A 23,821-nucleotide genomic window follows, 5' to 3' on the forward strand; every position below is an offset into this window, starting at 1 on the left:
TGCCTTTACACACCTATAAGCTCTACAATGAAGGACCCAATTGTTAGGTTAGGTTATACAATCAGGGTAGCGAAAAGGTAGCGAGCGGTGTGTCCGTGACATCGGACATGCCGCAAGGAAATTCGAAACAATAGCCGTTGCACGTGAAACATCAACCAAGAGGGTCATGGTGCTACAATCGTGCGACAGAGCTTTCAAAAGAGAGAAAAACTTTAACCACTTATCAAAATGAAGGCAGAAACCTAGAGAAGGTGATGTGCGCACGAACCCGACACGTTGAATTCTTTGCAAAGCGCGACCATGTGCGCCACAGGAAGCTCGAACGGAGGCAATGCACGGGAGGCGCAGGAGAGCTAGCGTTGGAAGCGGCCAAGCCATAGTAGCGCACCAACTGCTGCACCACGCCATGTTATACTAGCCTGTCAAGCTTCGTTCAAAATGTTTTTTATTAAAGCTTTTAAGAATTGCCTAATTATGGCACACATTTTTATTGAGCTGATGCGGTAGGTTTGAACTGGCCATGGAAATTGGCGGATACTTGGTATGTGCGCTGTAACCGTCTAACTAGTGGTCTATGCGAAATCGTCTTGACTCTAGAGCATAAACCTTGCAGTACACTGGTAATACACTGTATTGTGCAGAGCGCTGTTATATGGGGGACGATAACATAACGATGTAATCATTCCACTGATGGTGCTGTCAAAGGAATCGTTGCAAGCTGGTAGTAAATATGTGTGCAAGTTTTGCTTGCAAGACTTGGAGAATAACTTTAAAAATGTATACCAGAGCCTATACGTCTCTACCAGGTCTTACAGCAGAAGTCTTCAAGACATAATATAAGCTGTACAGAAGGCGTTTAATTTGGAGCTTAACTTAGCACTAGCCATGTCAAGCTGGGTTAAGCCGAGTCAGGAACGCTTGTAGCCGACTTTTGCTTCCTGGGTTCGTGGTTATAATTTTTTTTCGAACTCGAATTTTTGCAAAATTTTTTAAAGAAAGTCAGGCCCTAAATCAAAATTACGCTTCCAACAGTCACTAGAATTTAACAATCTCTATCAAATGCAACAAATTCCATTAAAATCGGTCCAGGGGTTATCTCAGAAAAGCGTTTCTGCGTTTTACATGTGTGAATAGGCCGCCTCGAAGTTAGGCCCGAGTTGAAGCTTCCTCTTAACATGAACATATGCGTAATCACATTCGTCTTTTTCTCTAATACAGATTTCGGAGGAAGATCCGGGGCCCTCAGCACAGAAGAAACAAAAGCGAAGCGGGAGTCCAGCCAGACAAAAGGACAGGGAGGACGAAAGCAAAGTTTTCGGGAAGCCTGGCTCGAGCAGGATGAGTTCAAAGGATGGCTAGCCCCTGACCCCTCTGGGAATTCACAGCGGGCGTTCTGCAAGGCTTGCGGCACCACTATTACCACCGCTGGCAGTGAGTTGCGCCGTCATGCAGGGGCACCTTCCCACAAAAAAGCGACAGCGGGCCTCCAGAAGCAGGTGCGTTTGACAACGCTATTTCCAACAGCAACTGCTCTCGCCCGAGAACCAAGTAAAAAGCACCAAAATTAAGCTGACAGCCTTTGTTGCTGAACATTCGATATCGATCAGCGCAGTCGATCATCTAGGAGAACTTGTTCAGGATATTTTCCCCAACTCCACCATAGCTCAAAAGATACAGCTTCATCGCACGAAGTGCACGGCAATAATGAAAAATGTTCTCTCTGAAACAGAAGCCGAAAACATTTCCAGTGTGCTGAGAAAAACTAAATTCTCTTTGTTTGTTGACGAGGGAACCGACATATTGAGCACCAAGATTTTATGTTGTGTTGCACGTTACTTCTCACTCCAAAAATGGGAAGTAGTGACTCAACTGTTCGAAGTCATTCCACTCGACGCAGTCAACTGCTCCGCTGAAGTTTTGGCGGGAGCTGTAAGACAGCTTAGCAAAGAGGAAAATACCTATTGAAAACATCATAGGCCTTGCCTGCGACCATGCCAGCATGATGGTTGGCGAGCCTAACTCCCTCACCCAAAAACTGCCGCAGAAGGTCGACAGAAGTTTGGTGCTCATTCGCTGCATATGCCACTCCACTCACATCGTGGCAAGCAAAGCAGCACTAAAGTTGCCTGGAGGTATCTGGAGAACCTTCTGCGCAACATTGCAAGCTACTTTAGCCAGAGCAGCAAGCCCAACTGTGTTCTCTGCAAGAATATCTTTGAACGGAAAAACGTAAGATTTTGCGTCCAAGTGAAACGCGATAGCTTGTGCTCCATAGCTGCTTTGAGCGGGTCTTAGAAGAATGGGAGATGCTCAGGTTGCTTTTTCTTCAGGCTTCTGTTGAAGATAGGATTGTGGTGGCCGAAAACATTTTGAATCAGATGAACAGCGTCACAGAAGCCTATCTCAAGTTTATGAAATACGCCCTGAACTTTTTTAACAAGCTGCGAAGGCGCTTTTTCAGAGCAACGAAAACCTGATTGCTGAACTTCAGAGAGAAAGCCAGTGCCTTCTGCGATGCTTATTGCAGAATTTCATTCACCCTTCTGTCCTGGAGCGAGGGGACATCAACCCAATGGATCCAAGCTGTCTGCTCCCGCTGGAAGACGTTTATCTTGGCTCTGAATGCAATGAAGCGCTGGGAAAATGCAAAAGCGATGGAATGCAGGCTGAGGCTCACAACCTGAGGGTTCGCTGTCTCTGCTATTACCAGACCGGAGCAGTTGAAATTAAGAAGAGACTACCAGTATCCGGCCTGTTTTTTCACGAGGTGCAATTCGTTGCATCAAAAACTGCACTTAGCGCAGATGCCAGAAGGCAGCTCCCAGCCCTCCCAACACTACAAATGCGCTATGCGCATTTACTACCTGCTGCAAACGAAGTCGAGCAAGAGTGGAGAATGCTCCCCTCGTACAGCAAGGACGAAAAGTCGGCCCTAGAGGCGAAGTCAAGCGCATCTTTCTGGGCAGACATCGGGGAACTAAAAAGTTTCAGAGACAACTGGCAATTTCAGAACATCGCCACACTAGCCCAGCTCATCTAGCGTTGCCACACTCCAACGCCACTGCAGAGAGAATTTTTTTCAAGCCTGAGTTGACGTGAAAACCAAAAAAAGCGGAATAGGGCTAGGCACCGAAAACCTGAACACCGTTCTGGTAGTGAAATCGGCATTTGCGGCCAGCGGTCGCAACTGCGTTAACATGAGCGTGGAAGCACAGCGTCTGAAACTTTATTGCACGCAAATGTACTAAATATTCAACATCAGTGACAGTGTACCATCGAAATGTAAAATAACGATCCGAATTAAACATCACACATTGAAAAAAATACAGCCTTTCGTTCTAAATGTACGTAGGTATTCGGCGCCCACGTGCCTATATACAGTTAATGGTGTAAAATACAGCGCAAGCAAACGTTGGACAAAGTAAGGATCAATACAGGCGCTTACATATGTCTAGGAGTTCAAAGAGCGATTTCTAGCCATCTTGTAATAGCTGAGGCTCGCGAATCACCGTTTCCAGTTATGAGAAGTACAGAAACATGCCCGCATTATTTTCATCTTCAAACACAGCACAAAAACCCATTGGATCTAGACATAATGAAACGAGATAGAAGTTATGTTCATAAAGAAATTCAGGAAAATTTTCATATATTACCAAGAAATGAATTTTGGAACTCAGATGTTGAATATCCTCCATGGCTGCTTACTCGTCCAAAAATCGAATTGTCAGTAGATGGAATTTTTCAGAAAAAGAGACATGTGCATTCAAGCTGCTCAACAACTAGCACGTTACCAAATTTTAATGCGGCATTCAGGATACATACACATTTATACAGATGGTTCCAGTGCAGCAACCTCATCAACTTCAGCATTCTATATACCGCACCTCAATAAACAAGAATAATTTAAGTTATCTCGTGCAACTTCGTCCACAATGGCTGAACTGTTTGCAATCCTATGTGCGGTGAAATTCATAACTTCAGTACGAGATGCGCAAAAGTGGGTAATTTTCAGCGATTCACAGGCGGCACTAATATCACTCTGCAGCACAAAAGCAAAAGCATTCAGTGATAGTATATTATATGAAACACTTAGAGACCTCATAAAAGCAAGCCAAGAGAAGCATGAATTAAGATTCCAGTGGATACCTGGACATTGTAACATTCCTGGCAACACAGCAGCCGATGAAGCAGCACGACAAGCACACCTCAAAGATGATGCAATTTCGCTCCCAATATCAAAAAATGAATTACGCGGCATTATAAGGGCAACATCTTTCAAAATGTGTAGAAATACCTGGTTTGACCAAAATTCGAAGAGCTTTGATTTATACCATATCGATCCGCTTATTGAACTCAAATTTCCATTGTCATTAGGCAGAAATATAGAAACCCTTATTCATCGATTAAGGCTAGGCACTGCCTACACGAAACGTTTCTTTACAGTAGAGTAGCTGTCTGGATCAGTTGGTACATACTGAATAGTAAAAACCAGTCAAAAGACGAAGGACAGAGAAGAGACAGATTCGTCGTGTGTGCCACGTCTCTTCTCTGTCCTTCTTCTTTTGACTGGTTTTTCCTATTCAAAACATTTCTTACATAGAATTGGCCGTGCAAAAACCCCCGAATGTGATTGTGGATTTGTAAATGAGGATATATATCACCTCTTTTTAGATTGCCCACATCACGACACACCAAGACGCCGACTTAAATCAACTTTAATGGCATTAGACCGCAGACCTTTCAGTTTAAGGAAACTTTTGGGCCCTTGGTCAACAACGGCCATGCAAAAGAGCGCTCTAAAAGTGTTAACAACATTTCTCAAAGAGAGTGGTATTGTGGGCCGTTTTCAATGCTTATAATGTTCCTTTTATTTCAATTTCACTGTATATGTATATGTGTTTGTGGATTATGTTATGTCTATTATTCTGTTCTGGCTATATGTGATAATGCATTTACACGATGTGTGCACCACCCGCTGATTAGAGACTGTATTGTAAGGTGCCATTATTATTTGTATTCTTGAGACTTTCTTCTGCAGTGCTGTAGAGTGATTGAACTTCTTCATTCTTTGTACCAAGTTTTGTTTTCTTTTTTTTTACGTTGTCGTGTTGCTGTGTAAACGTTGCATGTATGAGAAGGTTAATTGACATGTATTCTTGTATGTTGAACCCTGTACGTTGTAGGTTAGACCCATTCAAGAGCTAAGGAGTAGCCGGCGCTTTATTTGTGCATCAACATCTCCTTATATCATATCATTAAAAAAAAGAGACGGGCACTGAACTCACAACTGCATTTTATTGCTTTGATCTTCCCTCTGTCCCTTGTTTGCTTGTGCTGTCTTTTACATCATGAATTGAAGCCGTATAGCCCACCTTTCAATCATTTTCCTATATACAGTTTAGGAGCCGTCAGAAGCGTATCTGTCGTCTGCCACGGCACGCGTGGAGCGCCGATCCTGTAGTATTGCTTTGCTTTCTTTGATTTGGTACGTTTTGTTTTTGTTATGGTCACTTCCTATATGCAACACAACAAACCACACCACAATCATTTGCTCAATAAAGGCTTTAATCTCTCTCTCCCTCTTCCCCTTCTAGGAGACTACGTGCGCTAAGGTGCATATGCTCGCTTTTCATATGCATTTTGCTAGTTATTTCGATGACAGTCGCTACCGACTTCAGCACCACCGCACGTCTTTCATGTCGTGCTGTGAAGTATAGTCTGTACCTTATTATTAATAAACTGTGCTATTTTAGGCGTAGGGTAAAGTAGGGTAATTTTCACGATGAAGTAGAGTATTCTCCAAAAATTGGTTGGCAACACTGAGCTGAAGCCACGGAAGCAGCGGACAACGCAGTTCGAAGATGGCGCCGACAAAGCACAAAGCTGTGTCGCTTGACACGAAGATAGATATGTTGCAGGATTCTCAACGCGGCTTCAAGGTGAGCACCCTCGTGAGGAAGTATGAGCTCGCCCAGTCGACAATATCAACCATTTTGAAAACTGGAAGCACCGCAATTGTGAAGGCAGGTGCTCTTAGCGGCCATGCTGATCAGTGGAAAAGGGTTAGAGACCCTTTGTACGCCGATGTTGAAGAGGTGCTTTACCAGTGGTTCATAACAATCCGCATGCATAATGTGGCAATTAGTGGGCAAATACTTGCCACCAAACCAAAAAACTTCGCTTTTCTTCTGGGACACCCAAATTTTGAGCCTGGGGGAAGCTGGATCCAGTGCTTTAAAGAGCGGCACGGAATCGTTTAGAAAAACATGGTAGGGGAAGCAGCGTCTTTGGACACACAGGCAAAGCAGCATTGGCTACAGACAAAGCTGCCTGGTGTTCTGGAGTGCTACGTGGAGAAAGACATATATAATTACGATGAAACTGCTGTTTTTTCAAATGTTGCCGTTGAAGAATCACGCTTTTAAAGGAGGTCGATGCCCTGGCGGGAAGCATTCAAAACTTAGGGTGACCGTGCTGCTGTGCGTTAGCATGGACAAGAGCCATCGCCTCAAGACTTTCATGATCGGGCGATCAATGTGCTTTAAGAATGAGCACATCCCGGTCCGCTATCGCAGTAATAAGAAAGTGTGGATAACCCGCGACCTATTCGAAGAGTGGCTGCTTGAGTTCGACAGTATCATTGAAGGCCAAGGAAGAAAAGTAGTGTTGCTACTGGACAACTGTAGCGCACACAGCATTAGCCCGAAGCTAACATGTGTCGAATTGATGTTTCTGACTCTGAATACTACGGCAGGCCTGCAGCCATTGGATGCTGGCGTGATCGCCAACTTTAAAGCCCTGTATCGGCGGCACATGCTGGAGCGGCTAATCTTAGTAATTAGTAATCTTAGTAAAGCTCCTGGCACGTCGGGTCATAGCAGACCCTTGACCTGAAGATCAGCCTTTTGAAAGCCGTGCACTTCGTTTATGGTGCGTGGTATGAAGTAAAGTGGTCAACTATATACAACTGCTTCAAAAAAGGCGGGCTTTGTGCGTCAGGACGAACTTCCCCAACCCACTGATAATGAGACGAACATGATGGAAGATGCTGAAATAACCAAGCTCTGGGAGCTCGTTCCTACTGGTGACACAGGTGGTGCATCGATGGAGGACTTTTTGACTGCAGACAGTGCTGCCTCGTTCTGCGATGAGATCACCGACGAGGCAATCGCCGAAGATGTGCTTACTCGACAGACGGCAAAGTTGTGCGACGGTGGCAACGGAAGCAGTGACTGACAACGAGATTGACAGTGGCTCCTTGACCCCGACCTCGATGTCCACGCAAAGTGCACTGTCGTCGATCGACTCCTTAATTGATTTTATGCATGCTAAAGGATTGTCACCAGTGTTCGCACAGCAGCTGGAATCCATGCACACCGCGGTTGTCAAGCTGAAGCTGCCGTAAAAACAAGTGCAAATTTTGGACTATTTTGGGGCGCCTAACGCTTGACACGATCATTGGCGCTAGAAATAAATTTTGTTTTTCACAGCCTACTTTCTACATCATCTATTCTTTAGAGCAAGCAGCAAATTCGAGTCCAGTGCTGCAAAGGTACGTTCAGCGTTTTTTTTATAACGGCAGTCCAGATTAGCGACCATCGGCTATAACAATCATATTTTTTGTTTTTCTCGATATCGTTATAAGTGGACTGAACTGTAATCTTGTCCTCATCAGAGTGCCAGTTGTTCTTCTCAGCAGCATATTCATAAAGTTCAAGCCAACTTTCTGGACTTGAAGGCATGCCGTCGAACGCATCAGGTTCAACAAATTTAGTCCCCAGCTTCTCAGCGTTTAGAGAGCCTATAAGCGATGTCACCAGTTGGTTCTGTTGCACAGTCATTTCTTGCTGTAGCTGAAGAGCTTTAAAAAGGAGGCTCACCTCTTCCATCGAAGACAATGATCCAGAGGAGTCCTTTCGACGCACCGGTTGAAGAACTAGTTTATCAAAGGTCGCCAGACACAATTTCACTTTCACAGCACCTTTCCGACTTTCAGCAGTGCCCATGGAAGTCTTCTCTAAAACCAGGTTCACGAGTTCTGCCGAGTTGAGTTCGCGAGGTAGTTCCACCGCTGGTTCATCTTGAGCTTGGTATCTCGACAAGATTATGTTCTCTGTCGAGGTCTCGTCAAGAAAAAATGTCGCCCTCATGTTGGAGTCGATTCTCGGCTATGCAAAAGTAATGTAGCGTTCCTAGGTAAAGGCCACAATAGACGTAAAGCATTGCTGTGAAACTGGTGTCCATCTTGTCTACCTTTATTCCAACTTTATCCTCCTCGTCTCCTCTACCCATGTTCCTGTGCTTCTTAATCTTCTATCCGAAGGCTCATCCCGCTTCATTTGACACAACTAATTGGGGCAGTGCACATGTACTGTACACCATGATGCTGCTCTATAGGGAAATTCTAGCTATGCATTTAAAAACCTTCTAGTGCAAGTTCAACAATGCATTCTTTGATGCAATGAACTGCAAACATTGATAGCTTGAGAAAAGAAAAGGAAAATTCATGCAGATACCTCGCACTATGGTAATCAGTGTAAGTGAAACTTTGAGGAGCAGACGCAGAGCTGGCTTTCTTTGTATGTGACACTCCATTGCTAACACCAGGATCTAAACCTTCGGATGTCACAAAGAAGGCTTCCCTAAACGTGGCCTCAGAACTGTAGTCGGCTTTCTCCCACTGAAACTGTTGAATTGGTGAATATTGTTCTGAATGAATGATAGCGTGTTTGCACAAGCTTCTTTTTCAGGCAGAAATTTTCCACATTGTCATCTAGCAAAATGTGCACTCTGTCTTTTATAAGTAAACTATTGCTATGGAACATTACATGCACACGTGCCAGCTTTCACAAGAGAATGACTCGCAACACTTGTGCCAAGCATCTCGCTGCACTAGTTTGCATGAAGGAGGACTAGTAAAGTTGTTATTCTGTTTTGTTCACGTGTATGTGGCCTATGTGCCTTAACACTGTAATTGCATTCAAGTTCATGTAACTGGTCCAGAAAGCTGCACAGCTCTTCATATTTTTCTTTTTTCTCAAAAATAGCTTCTGCAGTTGCTATCATTTTGACTGCTTGCTTGAACATTTCCCACTGTGCAAAAAGATAAGCAATTGCGGCTTGATACTTTTATGACATTTTCAGGGGCATGCTTGAGAATAGGCTGGTGTGATAGTTATAGATTATAAAGTTTCCATAAGTTCCAGCTTAATTGTGAATGTTGAAGTTCACTATTGCCAAAACAAACCGGCACCAAATAATAATTTCTGAAGAACACAGAGTGCACATTGCAGTCATATAATTTAGGGAGGACAGTTAAGGTTACATAACTCCGATCAAGCCTTGCACTAGATGCACCCTAAACATGCATGTAGCGATATGGGGCTTTTTTGTGTTCACAAACATCAACAAGCTGATATAATCAAATGCTATGGTATTCAAAATGTCAACACTGATATGGCATTGCCTTGTACATGACCGATCCTGTGCACTGTACACACACAGCTGAGGTTACCTAAGAACGAATACACGATCAGTGTGTAAGCGTTGGGTCAATGACCGAAAATAATCTTCCCGGTCACACACCCTGCTTGGAGTATGCATAATAATAATTAGAATAATAATAGATTTATCTCCAGCACTGATTTACATTGTTGATGGAGGAGGAGAGGATAAAAAGCTGGTGAAAAAAAGGTTGAATAGCCCTCTCCCCCCGCCTGGATACAACAAATGGCACAGGATTATGAAAAAAAGACCTACAGTACACTCCTAAAATGTAAAAGAAATAGGTGGCATGGGTGTAGATGCAAAGGTGCCTCCAAATTGGCTTTCTATAAACATCTCGGAAGCTGAGATCAGGGAAGTGCTGCATAATCTTAACGGAAGGTCTGCCCCAGGCCCCGATGGAGTCACAAACCGGCTCTTAAGAAATTTGGACGACAAAGCCATTCATTCCTTAGTGAACGAGATAAACGGTATGGGAGGAGGGTGTCGTACCGGACAGTTGGAAAAAGGCCACAGTGGTTCTAATCCCCAAGCCAGGTAAATCACCTAGCTTGGAGAACCTCCGTCCTATCTCCCTTACTTCTTGCATTAGCAAAGTAGCGGAACATGCAGTGCATAACAGGATATCGAGACATATTGAGCGGAATGAGCTATTCCCGTACAATATGGTGGGTTTCAGGCCCTCGCTTTCCACGCAGGATGTCATGCTCCTGCTCAAAACGCAGATCATAGACTCTCAAAACAAAGATGTAAAAGGGGTACTCGCACTAGATCTCTCCAAGGCCTTCGACACAATTAGACATGACTACATCCTTAAGGAGATATCGGCCTTGAACTTAGGAGTTAAATTCTTCTCCTTCGTTGAATCTTTCCTTGAGAGCAGGACGGCGGTCATAAAGTTGAGGCAATCAGTGTCGGAGTCTTTCACACTCGGAAGAAGGGGCACACCCCAAGGGGCAGTTATCTCACCACTTCTGTTTAACATAGCAATGCGCAAATTGTCGGAAAGCCTTGCAACAATTGCTAATGTTGGTCATGCATTATATGCTGACGACATTACAATCTGGTGTCCCGGAGGATCGGAGGCGACGGTCGAACAAGCTCTACAGGAGGCTTAGCACGTAGAGCTTGCACGGGACTTGCACGGTACGGGACTTGCACCTGGAAAGTCGGAACTCCTGCTGTACAGACTGGCTAGACGAGGTGCTAGGGGCCTCACCCCACTCGATCAGGTGCCCATTAGCGTACGTACCAGGGATGGGTATACCATCCCTAGAGTAGACTCTATCAAAATTCTAGGGCTTTTATTAGACTCGAAGGGCTGCAACGCAAAGTCTATAGCTCATCTCACCACGAAAACAGAGAACATTCTCAGATTAATTATGAGAGTGTCCAACAAGAAAGGCGGCATAGGCGAGGATATACTCCTTAGGGCTCACCATGCTTTCCTCATGAGCCATGTCATTTACATAGTCGCGGCCCTCAATTGGACAAAAACAGAGAAAGATAAATTAGATACGCTCATGCGCAAAAGTGTCAAAAAGGTGCTTGGTATTCCAATCACGGCTAGCACAGAGAAACTCATGAAGTTGGGAGTACACAACACCACTTCGGAGTTAATTGAAGCGCAAAGATCAGCACAAATTATTAGATTATCGAACTCCAAAGCAGGCAGAAGACTGTTGGATGCGGCAGGCCTCCGTCCTAGTTTTAATCAAGGAGAAACCACGCAACTTGATAATCAAACAATGAATTCCTTTATTGTAGACCCTTTTCCACGAAACGTCCACCCACTACACAATAAAGGTCGAAGATTGGCAAGAGCTAGGGCTTTCCTAAAGAACTTATCCGGAACGGAGACCTTTGTTGACGCGGCGCGACACACGAGCTCCGACAAGTTTTCCGTAGCTATAGTCAATGACAGGGGAGATCTCCTCTCGGCAGCTTCGCTAAAGACCTCATTGGTCGACGTGGCGGAGCAGGCTGCTATAGCTCTCGCATTACTTGATACAACACGCACTACAGTTTACACGGACTCCCGAGCGGCAATTAGAGCGTTCGCATCGGGATTGATAGCCAAACAGGCAGCCAGGATTCTCGACGGCAGACCCCCCTCAGACACTATTCATCACATAGTCTGGTTCCCAGCACACATGGGATCAGACGTATTACCGGGTCACCTGAACCCCAATGAGATAGCCCACGACCGTGCGCGAGGTTTCATATGCCGTGACGGGATGGTGTCTCGGGTGAGTTCGGGAGAGCTCTTCCACAGTGATCCTCTAGTTACTTTTCAAGAAATCACATCACATTACAGAGGGGATAGGCAGAGTTTTCCCTCCCCCCATAATAAGCTCAACAGATCACAATCTAGCATGCTCCAGACGGGGTCCTACCCCTCTAGGGGCTTTCTGAACAAACTTCACCCCGACATCGATCCATTCTGCCCAGATTGTGGCACTGAATTTTGCTCATTAAATCACATGCTCTGGCAGTGCCCTGTGTTACAGGATTTTAACCAAGAAGAAGACTGGACGAAGGCCATCCCAGACAAGACGTCCAACTCCTGGCTGTCCAGAGGGCCCGTGAACGAGCGGAGAGGCACGGCCTCTCTGTTCCGACATGGGACTAGCCAACGGCTAGCAGGCCCGCCTGCCTAGCTTCTCAGGACCTAAATAAAGTGTTTACTACTACTACTACTATATTAACATCTCATTATATAAGGGTGCCCTGCTTTATCAGTGTGCAGTTCCAACATGTTGCATTGCCGTTTTCTCACAAATAACAAAGCCTGCAGAGACACCATTTGTGTGGCCCACACGCACTTCATTCTCCAAAAGAAATGGAGCTATAGCAGCCGCTGTGTGTCCTTGCCGGATTCAATTTTTGTTTCCTGTTCCTGAAGTGCAATAATATCTAAATTGCCAAGGAAGACACTGAAAGATACAGGGGTGCACTAGTTTATGTGAATACTCGTAGGTATTTGGAACAGCAGCCTTGTCATTCACTCGCTGATGAGTGTTGGCATGCTCGTTCCATGCAAGTGTGTAGAATATGTCAGTACCATTGTTAATGATCAGGATAGAATAGATCAGTGGTCGCAGGCCATTATGCGCACCCTTTTCAAGGTCATAAAGTAATCCTTAGTAAAGCTGCAGCTGAAGAATTTGTTTCATTGTTGCCACAGCTGAGTCAAGAAGAATGTGATGATGTTGTTAGTGACATCTGTATTGGAGATGTTGAAGCAACTATTGTCTGCCTACCTAAAGGCGAAACCCCAGGGCCTGACAGCTTGAGTGCAGAATTTTATTAGTTGCTCTGCATTGGGCAGTCTTTGAGCTTACGCTGTTATAAAGATGCTTAGAAATTAGGATACCTGCCTGCCACACTCTATCAAGGGCATACAGCTGGTACTTATCTCAAAAAGCATGTGATGCAGCTTAACTGCAGAAAGTTGAACGCTATTACCCCGTATAACTTGCAACACTGATTATAAAATATTTACAAAGATATTAGCTAGGCGTCTTGAAGCCATAATTAGATTAGTGGTAAGAGACCATGAAATCTGTGGCATTAGAGGAAGATCCTTCCAAACGAATATCTATGTTGTGCAGTCTGTGCTAGAGTGCATAGAAAGTGTAGTTCGAGTTGCAATAGTGCAGATTGGTTTGGCAAGACCATTTGATAAAGTTAATCACCACATCTTGTTTCGTGTGTTAAAGCGTATAAGCATTGGGTCAGCTCTTTTTAAAGGTATTAGCATCCTTGCATCTATCATGCTAATAGCACAACAAGGCTAAAAGGTAATAGTTGTCTACCTGAGTCTACCTATCTCAAGACGTCAGTAACACAAGGTTTTCTCTTGTCCCCACTCTTGTTCACTTTGTACCTGGGATCACTTTGCGCGCAAATTTTGAGAGCTCACACACAGGTGAGTGATCACACACAGGGCGTTCACAGGTTCACCTTGTCATCCAATGAGGTTCGTGTACTTGCCTATGCAGATGACATGACATAGCCCATTTCTGTGCTGTCAAGAAAAGTGTAGAGACTACCCTTGCATAGCACAGCATGTTTGTGCAATTTCATGCACAGCAATTAACTTTGAGAAGCGCTCAGGATCTTGGTTTGGTCTGCGGTGTGCAATGCCAACTCTGCAGGTATTCAGTGGAATCAGGACTTCAAGTACATAGGTGTACCTCTTCGTCAATATTGTAAAGGTAACCCTCATTGGTCAGCAGAAGTTGCAGAAATACAGCATAAGGCCAACACTTGGCAGGGGGGAGCAGTTCTTCGTATTTAGCTCAGCCGAAGCTTCCAATGTGTTCCCAGATGCTTGACTTATCTATGTCCTGCACATATCACACTGCTAATGGCTTAGGGGGCAAGCTTTCCATTGTGTGTTTGCTGCTTTTGTCCAGAGCCCATGTGTTGAGGACATGCAGCGTGACAAGCATTTTCTTTATCTTTGTTCCCCGTCCACCTTTTTGTTAGGCAACTTGTCTCCCATCTGTTCTTCTTTCGTGATGTTCACAGTCCATTTCCAAGAGAAATGTTACAACTTCGCTTGTGCAACTACCTTCCAAAATACTAGTTGTGTCATCAGTTGTAAGAGATGTCACAGCCTCTTGGGACTTCTTGGAGGATGCTGTTTTTACTTTCTAAAGGCTCGCTTTAGTCTGGATTATATTTTCACTGCCTCCTGCAAAGAGATTCTTGCTGCACTTGTATACACATTTGGCCTGTTCGGTTTGCCTGAATTTTTTTCATGAGTTCACTGCACAGTTCCAAGCTTGTGCAGTGTCATTTCAGAAGTGCAGCCGCAGCACAACGCTAAGGCCTCCTGGAAATTAATACAGAAGTGTAGATGTGGTACAGGTCTTCTGCATCTGCACTTGCATCTCATGCTTTTCAGTGCTGCGATCTTCCAGCATGTGCTGTTATTGTATTGCGAATGCTCACTTCTGTCAAATTCATGGCAGGGCTCTGACAGTGAAAATGAGCAGCATATTGGTTTAGTTGCAATGCTGGCACATAAGCTGGTGAGGGAAAGAAATTGGATGCCTTGATATTATGAAGAGGTGGGAAGAAACTATTTTTAATGGAAATTCCAGCACCCAATTTTCTGTTCTTTTGAGTTCGAACACCTTTTCCGTCTGTTTCAGGACACGTTTGAGGGCCACGTACAAACACTCGCTTCTCTCATGGACATGGGTGCCATCATTGCTGATTCATGGTGCATTTTCTGTGAGTATGCCATTCAGCAGTGTGCTTATCTTTCTTGTGGCGTCATCTGCTGTCATGGCGGTGGAGATATTCTCTGCTGCTTCATCGCTGCACGACTTTGGCACTGACAATCCCAGTGGCACAGAAAGTTCAGGAACTGTGCATGAACTTTACCTGCACTTTTTAAAACAAACAGCATCATTAAGAGGGGGCCAGGCCTGTACTGTTTAAATGAACACTGAAGTGCCGCACTTCGAGTGTTCACAAAGTGCAGGTGAATTCAACAGACATATAGTTCTCAATCCTCTTTATTGTGCACCTTACTTGGCATGCTATTGCCTAGATGTACCTAAGATGTCCTCTGGACTCTCATTCCTGCAAGGGTCAAAACATTGTGCTTTAAATTACATTGAGCAACTATTCCTGTTAAACCTTGGCTGACACAAGAAGGGGCTGTTTCATGCCATGGTCGACAAACTCCCATTTGTGCCTGCATGCTGAAACAATTGATCATTGTAGTCTGCAGAGATGCCGTTTTTCTTCTGAGGCATTCTTCAAAGAACAACTAAAAAGATACATTTAAAAATCTTTGTAGACCTCCATATGGCATGTTTATGTTGCTTGGTGTGAATAGCCTTTGGCGCAGTAAAATGTGTGACAGACATGCTGAATCACTTCGAAGCACTCAGTCGTTCATTTGGGAATCTGCTGCTTATGTTCATAGTGTGTAAGCAGCTCGAGAATCACCGGTGCACTGGGTGTTTTTATCAGATGCTTGCACTTGCTTGCCTGATATTTAGTGTATGAAACTTTCAGTTTTTGTAGTGCTGTTTTTTTTAAATGTCTTACTCCCATGTAATAAAAAACAAGTGTGTCCGTGGCCTAATTGGTAGAGGATCAGGCTGCTGTACCCAAAGACACCATCAAACATGTAATTTTTTTAAAGACGATAGTATTTCTTGGGCTACCTAAACACGAAAAACCCAGTCTGTCTGTCTGTCACTTGATTCAACTGCCCGGCCAAAACCAAGTGAGCTACTAGCACTGGTGGCACAGGGCCATACACGTCAACATTATACAGTGCAAAGGAAACCTCAGGCCTATTCGAGGCAAAATATATGTACATAACCATGATCCGCAGCGTTCATTTAATGAAGAATACGCAATGGACTGATTTTTACGTTAGTAAACGAAAAATCAATGCATTAGAATTGGTGTTAAAGAAACACTACACGTTAAAAACAAGCTGACTGAAGCCGTGGCTTTGTACCAACAGTAATAAAAAGTCCCAACAGATGGCGTGAGAGCAGGGCGATTGTGAGAAATTTGAATTGAATTCAGCAAAACCTCCATTGCATCCATCGTGGGAGGAATGAGAGGGGAGGGGTGGGAGGGAGAGAAGAGAGGGTGTTACGTATCAGGGGTGGTAGAAGACTATCGTCTTTCGACGTGACTTGCAGCAAAGGAAGCAGATATGCGACCAATTTTTTGTTTCTGAGCAGCAGCTTAAGTGTGCTGAGCTATCAAATTGAGAAACTGACTGACCCAACTACACCAAATGCTAGAGAGGTAGGCAAAAAAGCTTCGTTTTAAAGATTGCAGCATGCTGAAGGCACTTATACTAAAAGCTCCGTTCTTTAGTATCTACATTTCTTTAACTTTTATGGTTTTAATTGTTATACTAGCAGTACCAAATTGAAACATTGCAATTGCAAGATCACTTTTGCATTTCTCAGTATAACTACCACGTAAGCAAGGCTTTACAGCCACACGGTATTTTCTACATACGCTAGTTAGCACATACATTGTAGTTTAAACGATATTAATTGCACTGAGCTTTGTTAATTCTACTGCTGGCGCAAGCGACTAGACTCCACACTAGAATTGTACTCTCCAGGCAAAAGTGCTTCGTGCCTTAGTACCAAAAGTATGTGGGTGGCCGGTTCTTCCAAGAAGTAGAGTTGACCAAAATTGGAAGAAATGGTAGCATGTGTGCAGGTGTTGCCAATCCAGTGCGCTTAATTGTTTTGCCAGAAAACAGGAATTAGCCTGAGGTAGGCTTTTTACTATTGAAAAATACAACAAAAAATGAGGTGTCTGATTAAAAATTACAAAGCTAGCCCCGATTATAATTTTTCTGGCAATGCATCCTATTTTTTAGCAATTATCATCTTTAGATAAATTTTAATGTAGATCTTTTATTTATATATATATTGGGATATTTTATATTTCATCAGTGTTTTCTTTCACTTTTGTTTAATACATGCATTCTTATTGATTGCTTTCATATCCCATTTGCTCTTTCTTATTCTTCACCGGCCGATACCTCTTGATACAATTCAGCCCCTTTAAGACTTTTCTTATTTTTTTAGTCTTGTTTTTTTTCTTTCCTTTTTTAAGAGCCAAAAGTCCATCTCTTGTTACTCCCTGTTTTGTGGGACAACAAAAAGTGAATGTGAGGTAATCTTTCAGTTGTAAAAATCTGCAAAGAATCTTCATGCATGCTAAGTCGCGCTGCATAGTTCTATCACTGAAGAGACACGAAGAATTAAAACGCGATCACACACACAAGCTGATACGTGTTTGTGATCGTTTAAAATAGTTATATGTTGGGCTAGTTGGTATTTTTAACATGAAAACCGTCTTGAAATAGCGCGCGACGGGACAGCACGTCTTCCTTTCTGTTGTGCCATCCCGTTGCGCGCTATTTCAAGATGGTTTTCATATGTTTGTGATCGTGTTTTCATCGTGTGTGTCTTATCAGAACTATGCCGCGTAAATTCGCATGCGTGACGAAAGTCTGACTAGCCTTACATGCAAATGTTTAAATAATCTTCACGCGGAAACGCGTTGTCAATCCGGTGGACATAGTTTTCCCAGAAAAAATTTCTTCTTTCTGCTTGTTTGTTATAGCGCATCTATCTGCTGTTTTTATTTGTAGTGGTGTCTTTTCTTACGAATCCAATTGTGATTGGTCCAGGCATACCAGCGCCGTTTCAAATTTGTTGAGGAAACCCCGTGGTGGCGTTGTGGCTTAGGCGCTGCGCCGTATCTAATCCTGGCCGTGGCAACCGCATTTCGATGTAGGCGACATTCAAAAACGCCCGTGTACAGTGCACGTTAAAGAACCCGAAGTGGTCAAAATTAATCCGAAGTCCCTCACTGTGGCGCATGGCACACAATCATATCCTGGTTTTGGCACGTAAAACCCCTGAATTTAATTCTAAATTTGTTGCGGAAGAATTCACTGTGGATTAAAATTAAATTATGGGGCTTTACGGGCCAAAACCATGATGTGATTATGAGGCACGTCGTAGTGGGGTACTCCGGAATAATTTCGACCACCTGGGGTTCTTTAACGTGCACCTAAATTTAAGTACACGGGTGTTTTCGCATTTCGCACCGATCGAAATGCGGCCGCCGTGGCCGGGATTTGATCCCGCAACCTCGTTCTCAGCAGCCCAACACCATAACCACTGAGCAACTACGGTGGGTTCACTGTGGGTAGCCGCACAACGCTCACAATCCATTAATACGCTGTATCTCTGTGGTTTGTGAGTGCGTAAGGAAATTATTTGCCACGATCGGAACGCGTTCGCGCTGAGCCGTGCTCCCTCAAGGGCTGCAGAAGATTGCGCCAACCCTTTATCATAACGAAGCGCTTAGTAGTCGGAACGCAGCCTTCAAAAAAGAAGAAAAAGAGGAAGAAAAACGAAAAACAAGCCGGCGCTGTTAAAAGTTTGTTGAGCGAGAATTCACCGGGGTTCTCCGCGCATTTAATTCCCATAGATCATAGGAACGTGGTATTGGTGGGGATTTGCCACGTAAGCATCGAGATCATTCGCCGATACCGGGACGCGTATTTTGCTTTCCGCGGATGATTGCACACGCGAGAGAAAAAAAACACCGCATATCCACGGGGTGAATGATGATGAGTGGGCGAAGCTCCGGAGGGAATCATCGGTAAACCGTGAATCTTCCGTGTAATTCGCCCAGTCTCGCCGCACTAAATCGAACGATTGACTTCCACCAATGACACGCGCCATATGTGACGTCATTCCTATTTTATAACAGCGCCCTTCATTATAATTGCACCATCTCCCGCTTAAGGGGACGCTAGCACAAACGCGTTAGAAACGTGCAGTACTTTAAGGGGAAGAGGCCACAGCGTCTTACGCAGCCGTTTACACATGCCGGAACGTGCACCGCGTTTGCCGACGCCATCAGCGTTTATGAATACGGGGGTAAGGCGGAGAGGCCACGACGTCTTACACCAGCTTCTTGCACGGGCCGTAACGCGCTAGCACAAACGCGTTAGAAACGCGCAGTCTTTCGTTAATGTTGGGTATTTATTGCCATCTAGGTGCGTCTGTCCATGTGCGCTTCGTGGCGTAGTGGTTAGCGCCACGCGTTCAGAAGCGAGGGGTCCCTGGTTCGATTCCGCTACGGCCACAACTCTCGGAATTTTTTTTTCTCATAAAAGTAGGCGTGGCTACCTACTACGACGACTACTACTACAGAGGAGGGACAGACCCACACCCTAAGGAGCTTCGCCCCTAAAAGGAGGACGATGAGGACGGCACCGGCGGAACGCCTCCGTTCCAACGCCGCCGGCGTTGGATCTAGTAACGGTGGTTGGAACGGAGAACACGCTGGGCTGGTGGTGACTAGGCACAACTGTGGCTGCTGTTAAGGGATCGATGGTATTCCTAAACAAACGCATCACTGTTCTGATGATCTAAATATAATCTCACTATCAGGGAGGGAGCAGTCTACCTGACTGGAGCAGTATGTTTTTATTTGGAGTGTTGCTACGCTGCGCTCCGCAACACCTCAACGACCGCCGCTTCGCGTCGGCGCCCGGCACCGCGGCTTCCGCCGCGCCACCGAGGCACTACCGACCGCGCCGCCAAACAGAGAGAAAAAAAAGACAATGGTGATACCAAGAAAGAAAACTTCCTTGCCGAGGCGGGATTCGAACCCGCGTGCTCCTCTATCCCAAAGCGAGCCTCGTAACCACTAGGCCATACAGCCACGCTTTGAGCGCATGCATTCATACGAACCATATACAGGGTGTTTCAGCGAACACTTTCAAAATTTATTTCAGGTTGCCTGTTGCAGATAGCCCGATTCTAGTTATCGAGTTGGTCTACTCGAAGAGGCGGACATTGCTTGCACAAGAAATTGAAATGCATAATCGAATCATTAACAATAATTCACTAATGAAGTTTTGAACTAATTACCTGATGGCCCATATTGCAATTTACAAATTGTAGCCGGGGAGTTCGCAAGGCTGATCCACTTGGAATTAATTCTCAGGATGACACCAGTTTCAAGATATTATTTTCCGAACTTTGCTGAGAAATGCATTAGCGTTCATGTTAATTTTGTGTTTGAATGCATAAAGCGACGTTTTGTTAAGATACCAACTCGAACGCCAATGCATTTCTACACAAAGTTCGGAAATTAATGTCTCGAAACTGGGGTGATCCCGAGAATTCGTTCCTAGTGGATCCGCCTTGTGAACTCGACGGCTATAATTTGTAAATTGCAATATGGATCACCAGGTAATTAGTTAAAAGCCTAATTATTGAATTTTTGTTAATTATTCGATTGTGCATTTCAATTACAGCGCTTTTATATGTAAGACACAGTAATGAACTGTGGCTGTTTTTGTTTCCCTGTTTCCTATATTTGTTCCCGGATGCGTACTGTAGCAAATCGTGACGTCAAGAACTGAACAGCAGTACTACAAAGATGGTTAATTACGTTCCTATTACTCGGCCAAACTGTGTTGCTCATGCTGGTTTTTTTAATGTTAGCACATGGTTGTGCTTGTTTTTCTTAAATTGCATGTATAATTTTTTTCTCGAACTTGCCTGCTTAATTTGCTTGTTCACGTTTCCCCTACTCCCTTTTCGTTTATTCTTACACTGTCCTGATTGCGTCGCTGGAGCGCAGATTGTACAGGGGTCAGGGCCTCAGTCAGGCGCTTGCTAGCGCCTTTAGTCCTGACCCTTCTGATTTTCTGTAAGCAAACTGGAGAATTTGTGAATAAAAAAAATTTCTTGTGCAAGTCATGTCCGCCTTTTCGAGTATACCAACTCATGAACTAGAATTGTGCTACCTGCCACAGGCAACCTTTAAGAATTTTTGAAAGTGTTCACTGAAACACCCTGTATATATATGATTGCGTTCGAGTGTCGTCGTCGTCGTCGAAAAAAAAAGGTCGTGCCAATCTCCTCGCCCTCCTTTTTTTCTCTCTTGCGTGTGGAATCATCCGCGGAAAGCAACATTGGGACGCTCCTTCCAAAAAAAGAAGGGAAACAGAAAATTAGAGAGGCGCTGTCAGAAGTTCCAGCGCCTCCTCTATAAATTATAGAGCATAAAAATATAGAGCCTATAAAAGTATAGAGGAGGCACTGGAAGTTCTTGTGCAATAATTCACTTGGGTTAACTTCACAATGTCCATACATCGTGTCAAAGCAATATCTGTGTTATTTCTGTAAAACAGTCGCTCAAAAGATGATGATGATGATGAAATAAGCTTTAATTTACGAGACTGTGTTCCCGAGGGTTTGAGCTATGGATCACTCAATCCACGAAACACAAAACGTCTTGAAAACTTCTCGGAACGGCTACAAACGGCTATGGACGTCTTGGTATACGCGAAGACGTTAAACAGATGTTGTTGGAAACGTTATGTAGCAGGAAGTACGGTTAATCAAATATGCTATTGTGTTTCAGCTGTGGTAGCAGCCCACCTCTGGCGTCACCGGGGTATACTTTGGTGAACACCTTGAGAGCGTATAACTCAAGAACTTTTTTAGATGTCTTTGAAAATGTGCGACATGCTTGGGCGTGCGCGTTAAAGTGAAAAAGATTTAAAATGCGCGTGCCCGACGCGCAGCGTTACATTCCGTGCGACTTTAACAAGCCATATGCAATCCGTTAACGTCGCATCATATAGCCTTTCGCTGCTTTCCCCCTTTGGGTGAACAAGCAGAAAAAGCCTGCGGGGTTATTTGATTCCTGTCCGATTTTTTCACTCGATGAGTCTATCATGACAGTCAAAGTTTAGAAAAAAGAAAGAAAACGGCCGGGCGCACACGTGCGCTCCCGTTCAGCGTCCTTATCAGAGCCGTGGCTTCTTCCTCCCCCCCCCCCCCCCCCTTTGCGTGAACAAGCGGTGAAGAAGCTGGAATTGCGATACCAGCTATCGTCACCAACAGATCTGGCCGCGCGCAGTCGCAAACGTGCGCTCCGTTTGAGCGAACTGTTATCTGCTCTTGGACCACGTGTCTTGGACCGCACCAGGGAGGCGCGCTGAAGTTTCCGCGAGCGATTCAAAGGGCCGTGCGCATGCTCGCAAGCGTTCGCTCGCCAGTGCTCATGCTTCTCTTCCCAAGTCTTTTGCTCACGTTCAAGCCTTGACCAGCGCCTGCAGATACGGTACAGTTCCTTACGGTACGTATAGTATACGTTTACCTGCTACAACTTGCACGCCACTTTTGTTTTGGCGGGCCCATGCTGGCGCGAAGTTTAGACTCGAATATATTTGCATGCACGATATGCAGCAGAACGTCATTTTGGGATCTGGGAGGTAAAGCCGGAGTTTCACATAATTGGTTGAATGATTACAGAAATTCTAGTTGTGTGTGGCCTTTAAGATGGCAGCAGCGTGCTGCATTGCGTAGTATACCGGGACTTTGCACTCTTGGCTTCTCCTCTGTGTATCTTCCAGCACGCTAGCAGGCAGGAAAATAGTCTTGCATTGGTGTGGTAACTTCACTTATAGTTGAATGATGGGAAAACTTTTTGCGACATGAGATTCGTGAGACGACGTCCTTTAATATAGTGGGCCATTCTATGATTAGTTAAGTGTTTAGGGTCCCTTTAGGAAGAAAATAGTTTTATTGACATGTGGTACAATACCGCAGGGATATTGTAAGAGACACTCGGAAGGCGCAGTTGCCTGCCTTGATTGTCAGGCTAAGCCCACCTGTTGCTACAACTCACCAACACCACTACTTAAATAAAAGTAGCATACTCTTGTAAACCATCTAACTGCTAATGACCTACTGCAAGTCGTGTGTGGATCAAACCATTTGCCAGTTTAATTTCACTCTACAGTAGCTTTTTCATATCATATCTGCAACATAATTCTGAACGTCATCGTACAGCATAAGATTTTGAAAGTATTGCTTAAATTTACAAAGTAAATGTGACCAAAGTAAAACAACTGCACATATGTGGCTATTTGAAATACCGAATCGCACATCTTTATTTTAAATCAAGTGTGGCTTACTCACTTTTTTCTTCACTGTTGTATTACAGAGCGAACTTCTGTGGGCAGCCAGCAGTATCCAAGAGGGAAGGGACTTGGATTGCTGTAGTTACTGCAGCTACGTGTTATTTTCTGTGGTCACCTTTTTTACTGTACTAAAAATTTGTAAAATAATTGTGCATGTCTTAATTTATTAGTCAATAAAGTCGCTTTCTCACAAGGTCAGGTAATCTTTTTCTGCATGTTATGCTCATTTGCTTTGGATGTGTATTGCACATTTGATATATGTTAAACAAAAATTTATGCAAGTTATTATAAATAATATAATGTAATGCTTCAATTTAACTTTCAGTTCTATATAGTAACGTGTGTACTATGAAGCTAGCATACGGATGCATGGTATGAGGAAGAAGCGGCCAATAATTTTGCTTACCAAGTCACTGTCGAATGACAATCTATAAATGCTGCTTTAAAGACAGCTATAAAAGCCTGCATATTGTTTCCGAAGCCATTATACGTTATCACTTCGGAAACAATATGCAGGCTTTTGCAGCTTAATTAAGAATTTTGTTAGACGTCCCCAGAATTCTGTTAATTTATAACAGAATTCTGGGAATGTCTAATAAAATTCTTAACTTGTTCTTGTCAAGATGTTTTATAAAAGCCTGCATAATGTTTCTAAAGTCAAATTATTACAGAATTCTGGGAACGTTTAATAATTCTTGAAGTTGTTCTTGTCGAGATGTTTATTAGTCAACTTTTAGCGTAGCGTTAGCAGCGCTTACTGAAGTACCTGTAGATGTC

At 44.1% G+C, this 23,821-nt stretch overlaps 2 pseudogenes; both read left to right on the plus strand.

Moving 5' to 3' along the window:
• Nucleotides 1-300: 300 nt before the first annotated feature.
• On the plus strand, nucleotides 301-5,611 carry LOC125943698 (uncharacterized; annotated as a pseudogene).
• A 241-nt stretch (nucleotides 5,612-5,852) lies between these two features.
• Nucleotides 5,853-7,450, plus strand: LOC119445795 (tigger transposable element-derived protein 4-like; annotated as a pseudogene).
• Nucleotides 7,451-23,821: the final 16,371 nt, after the last annotated feature.

Source organism: Dermacentor silvarum, chromosome 1 (genome assembly GCF_013339745.2).
Source record: "Dermacentor silvarum isolate Dsil-2018 chromosome 1, BIME_Dsil_1.4, whole genome shotgun sequence".
NCBI classification, from domain to species: domain Eukaryota; kingdom Metazoa; phylum Arthropoda; class Arachnida; order Ixodida; family Ixodidae; genus Dermacentor; species Dermacentor silvarum.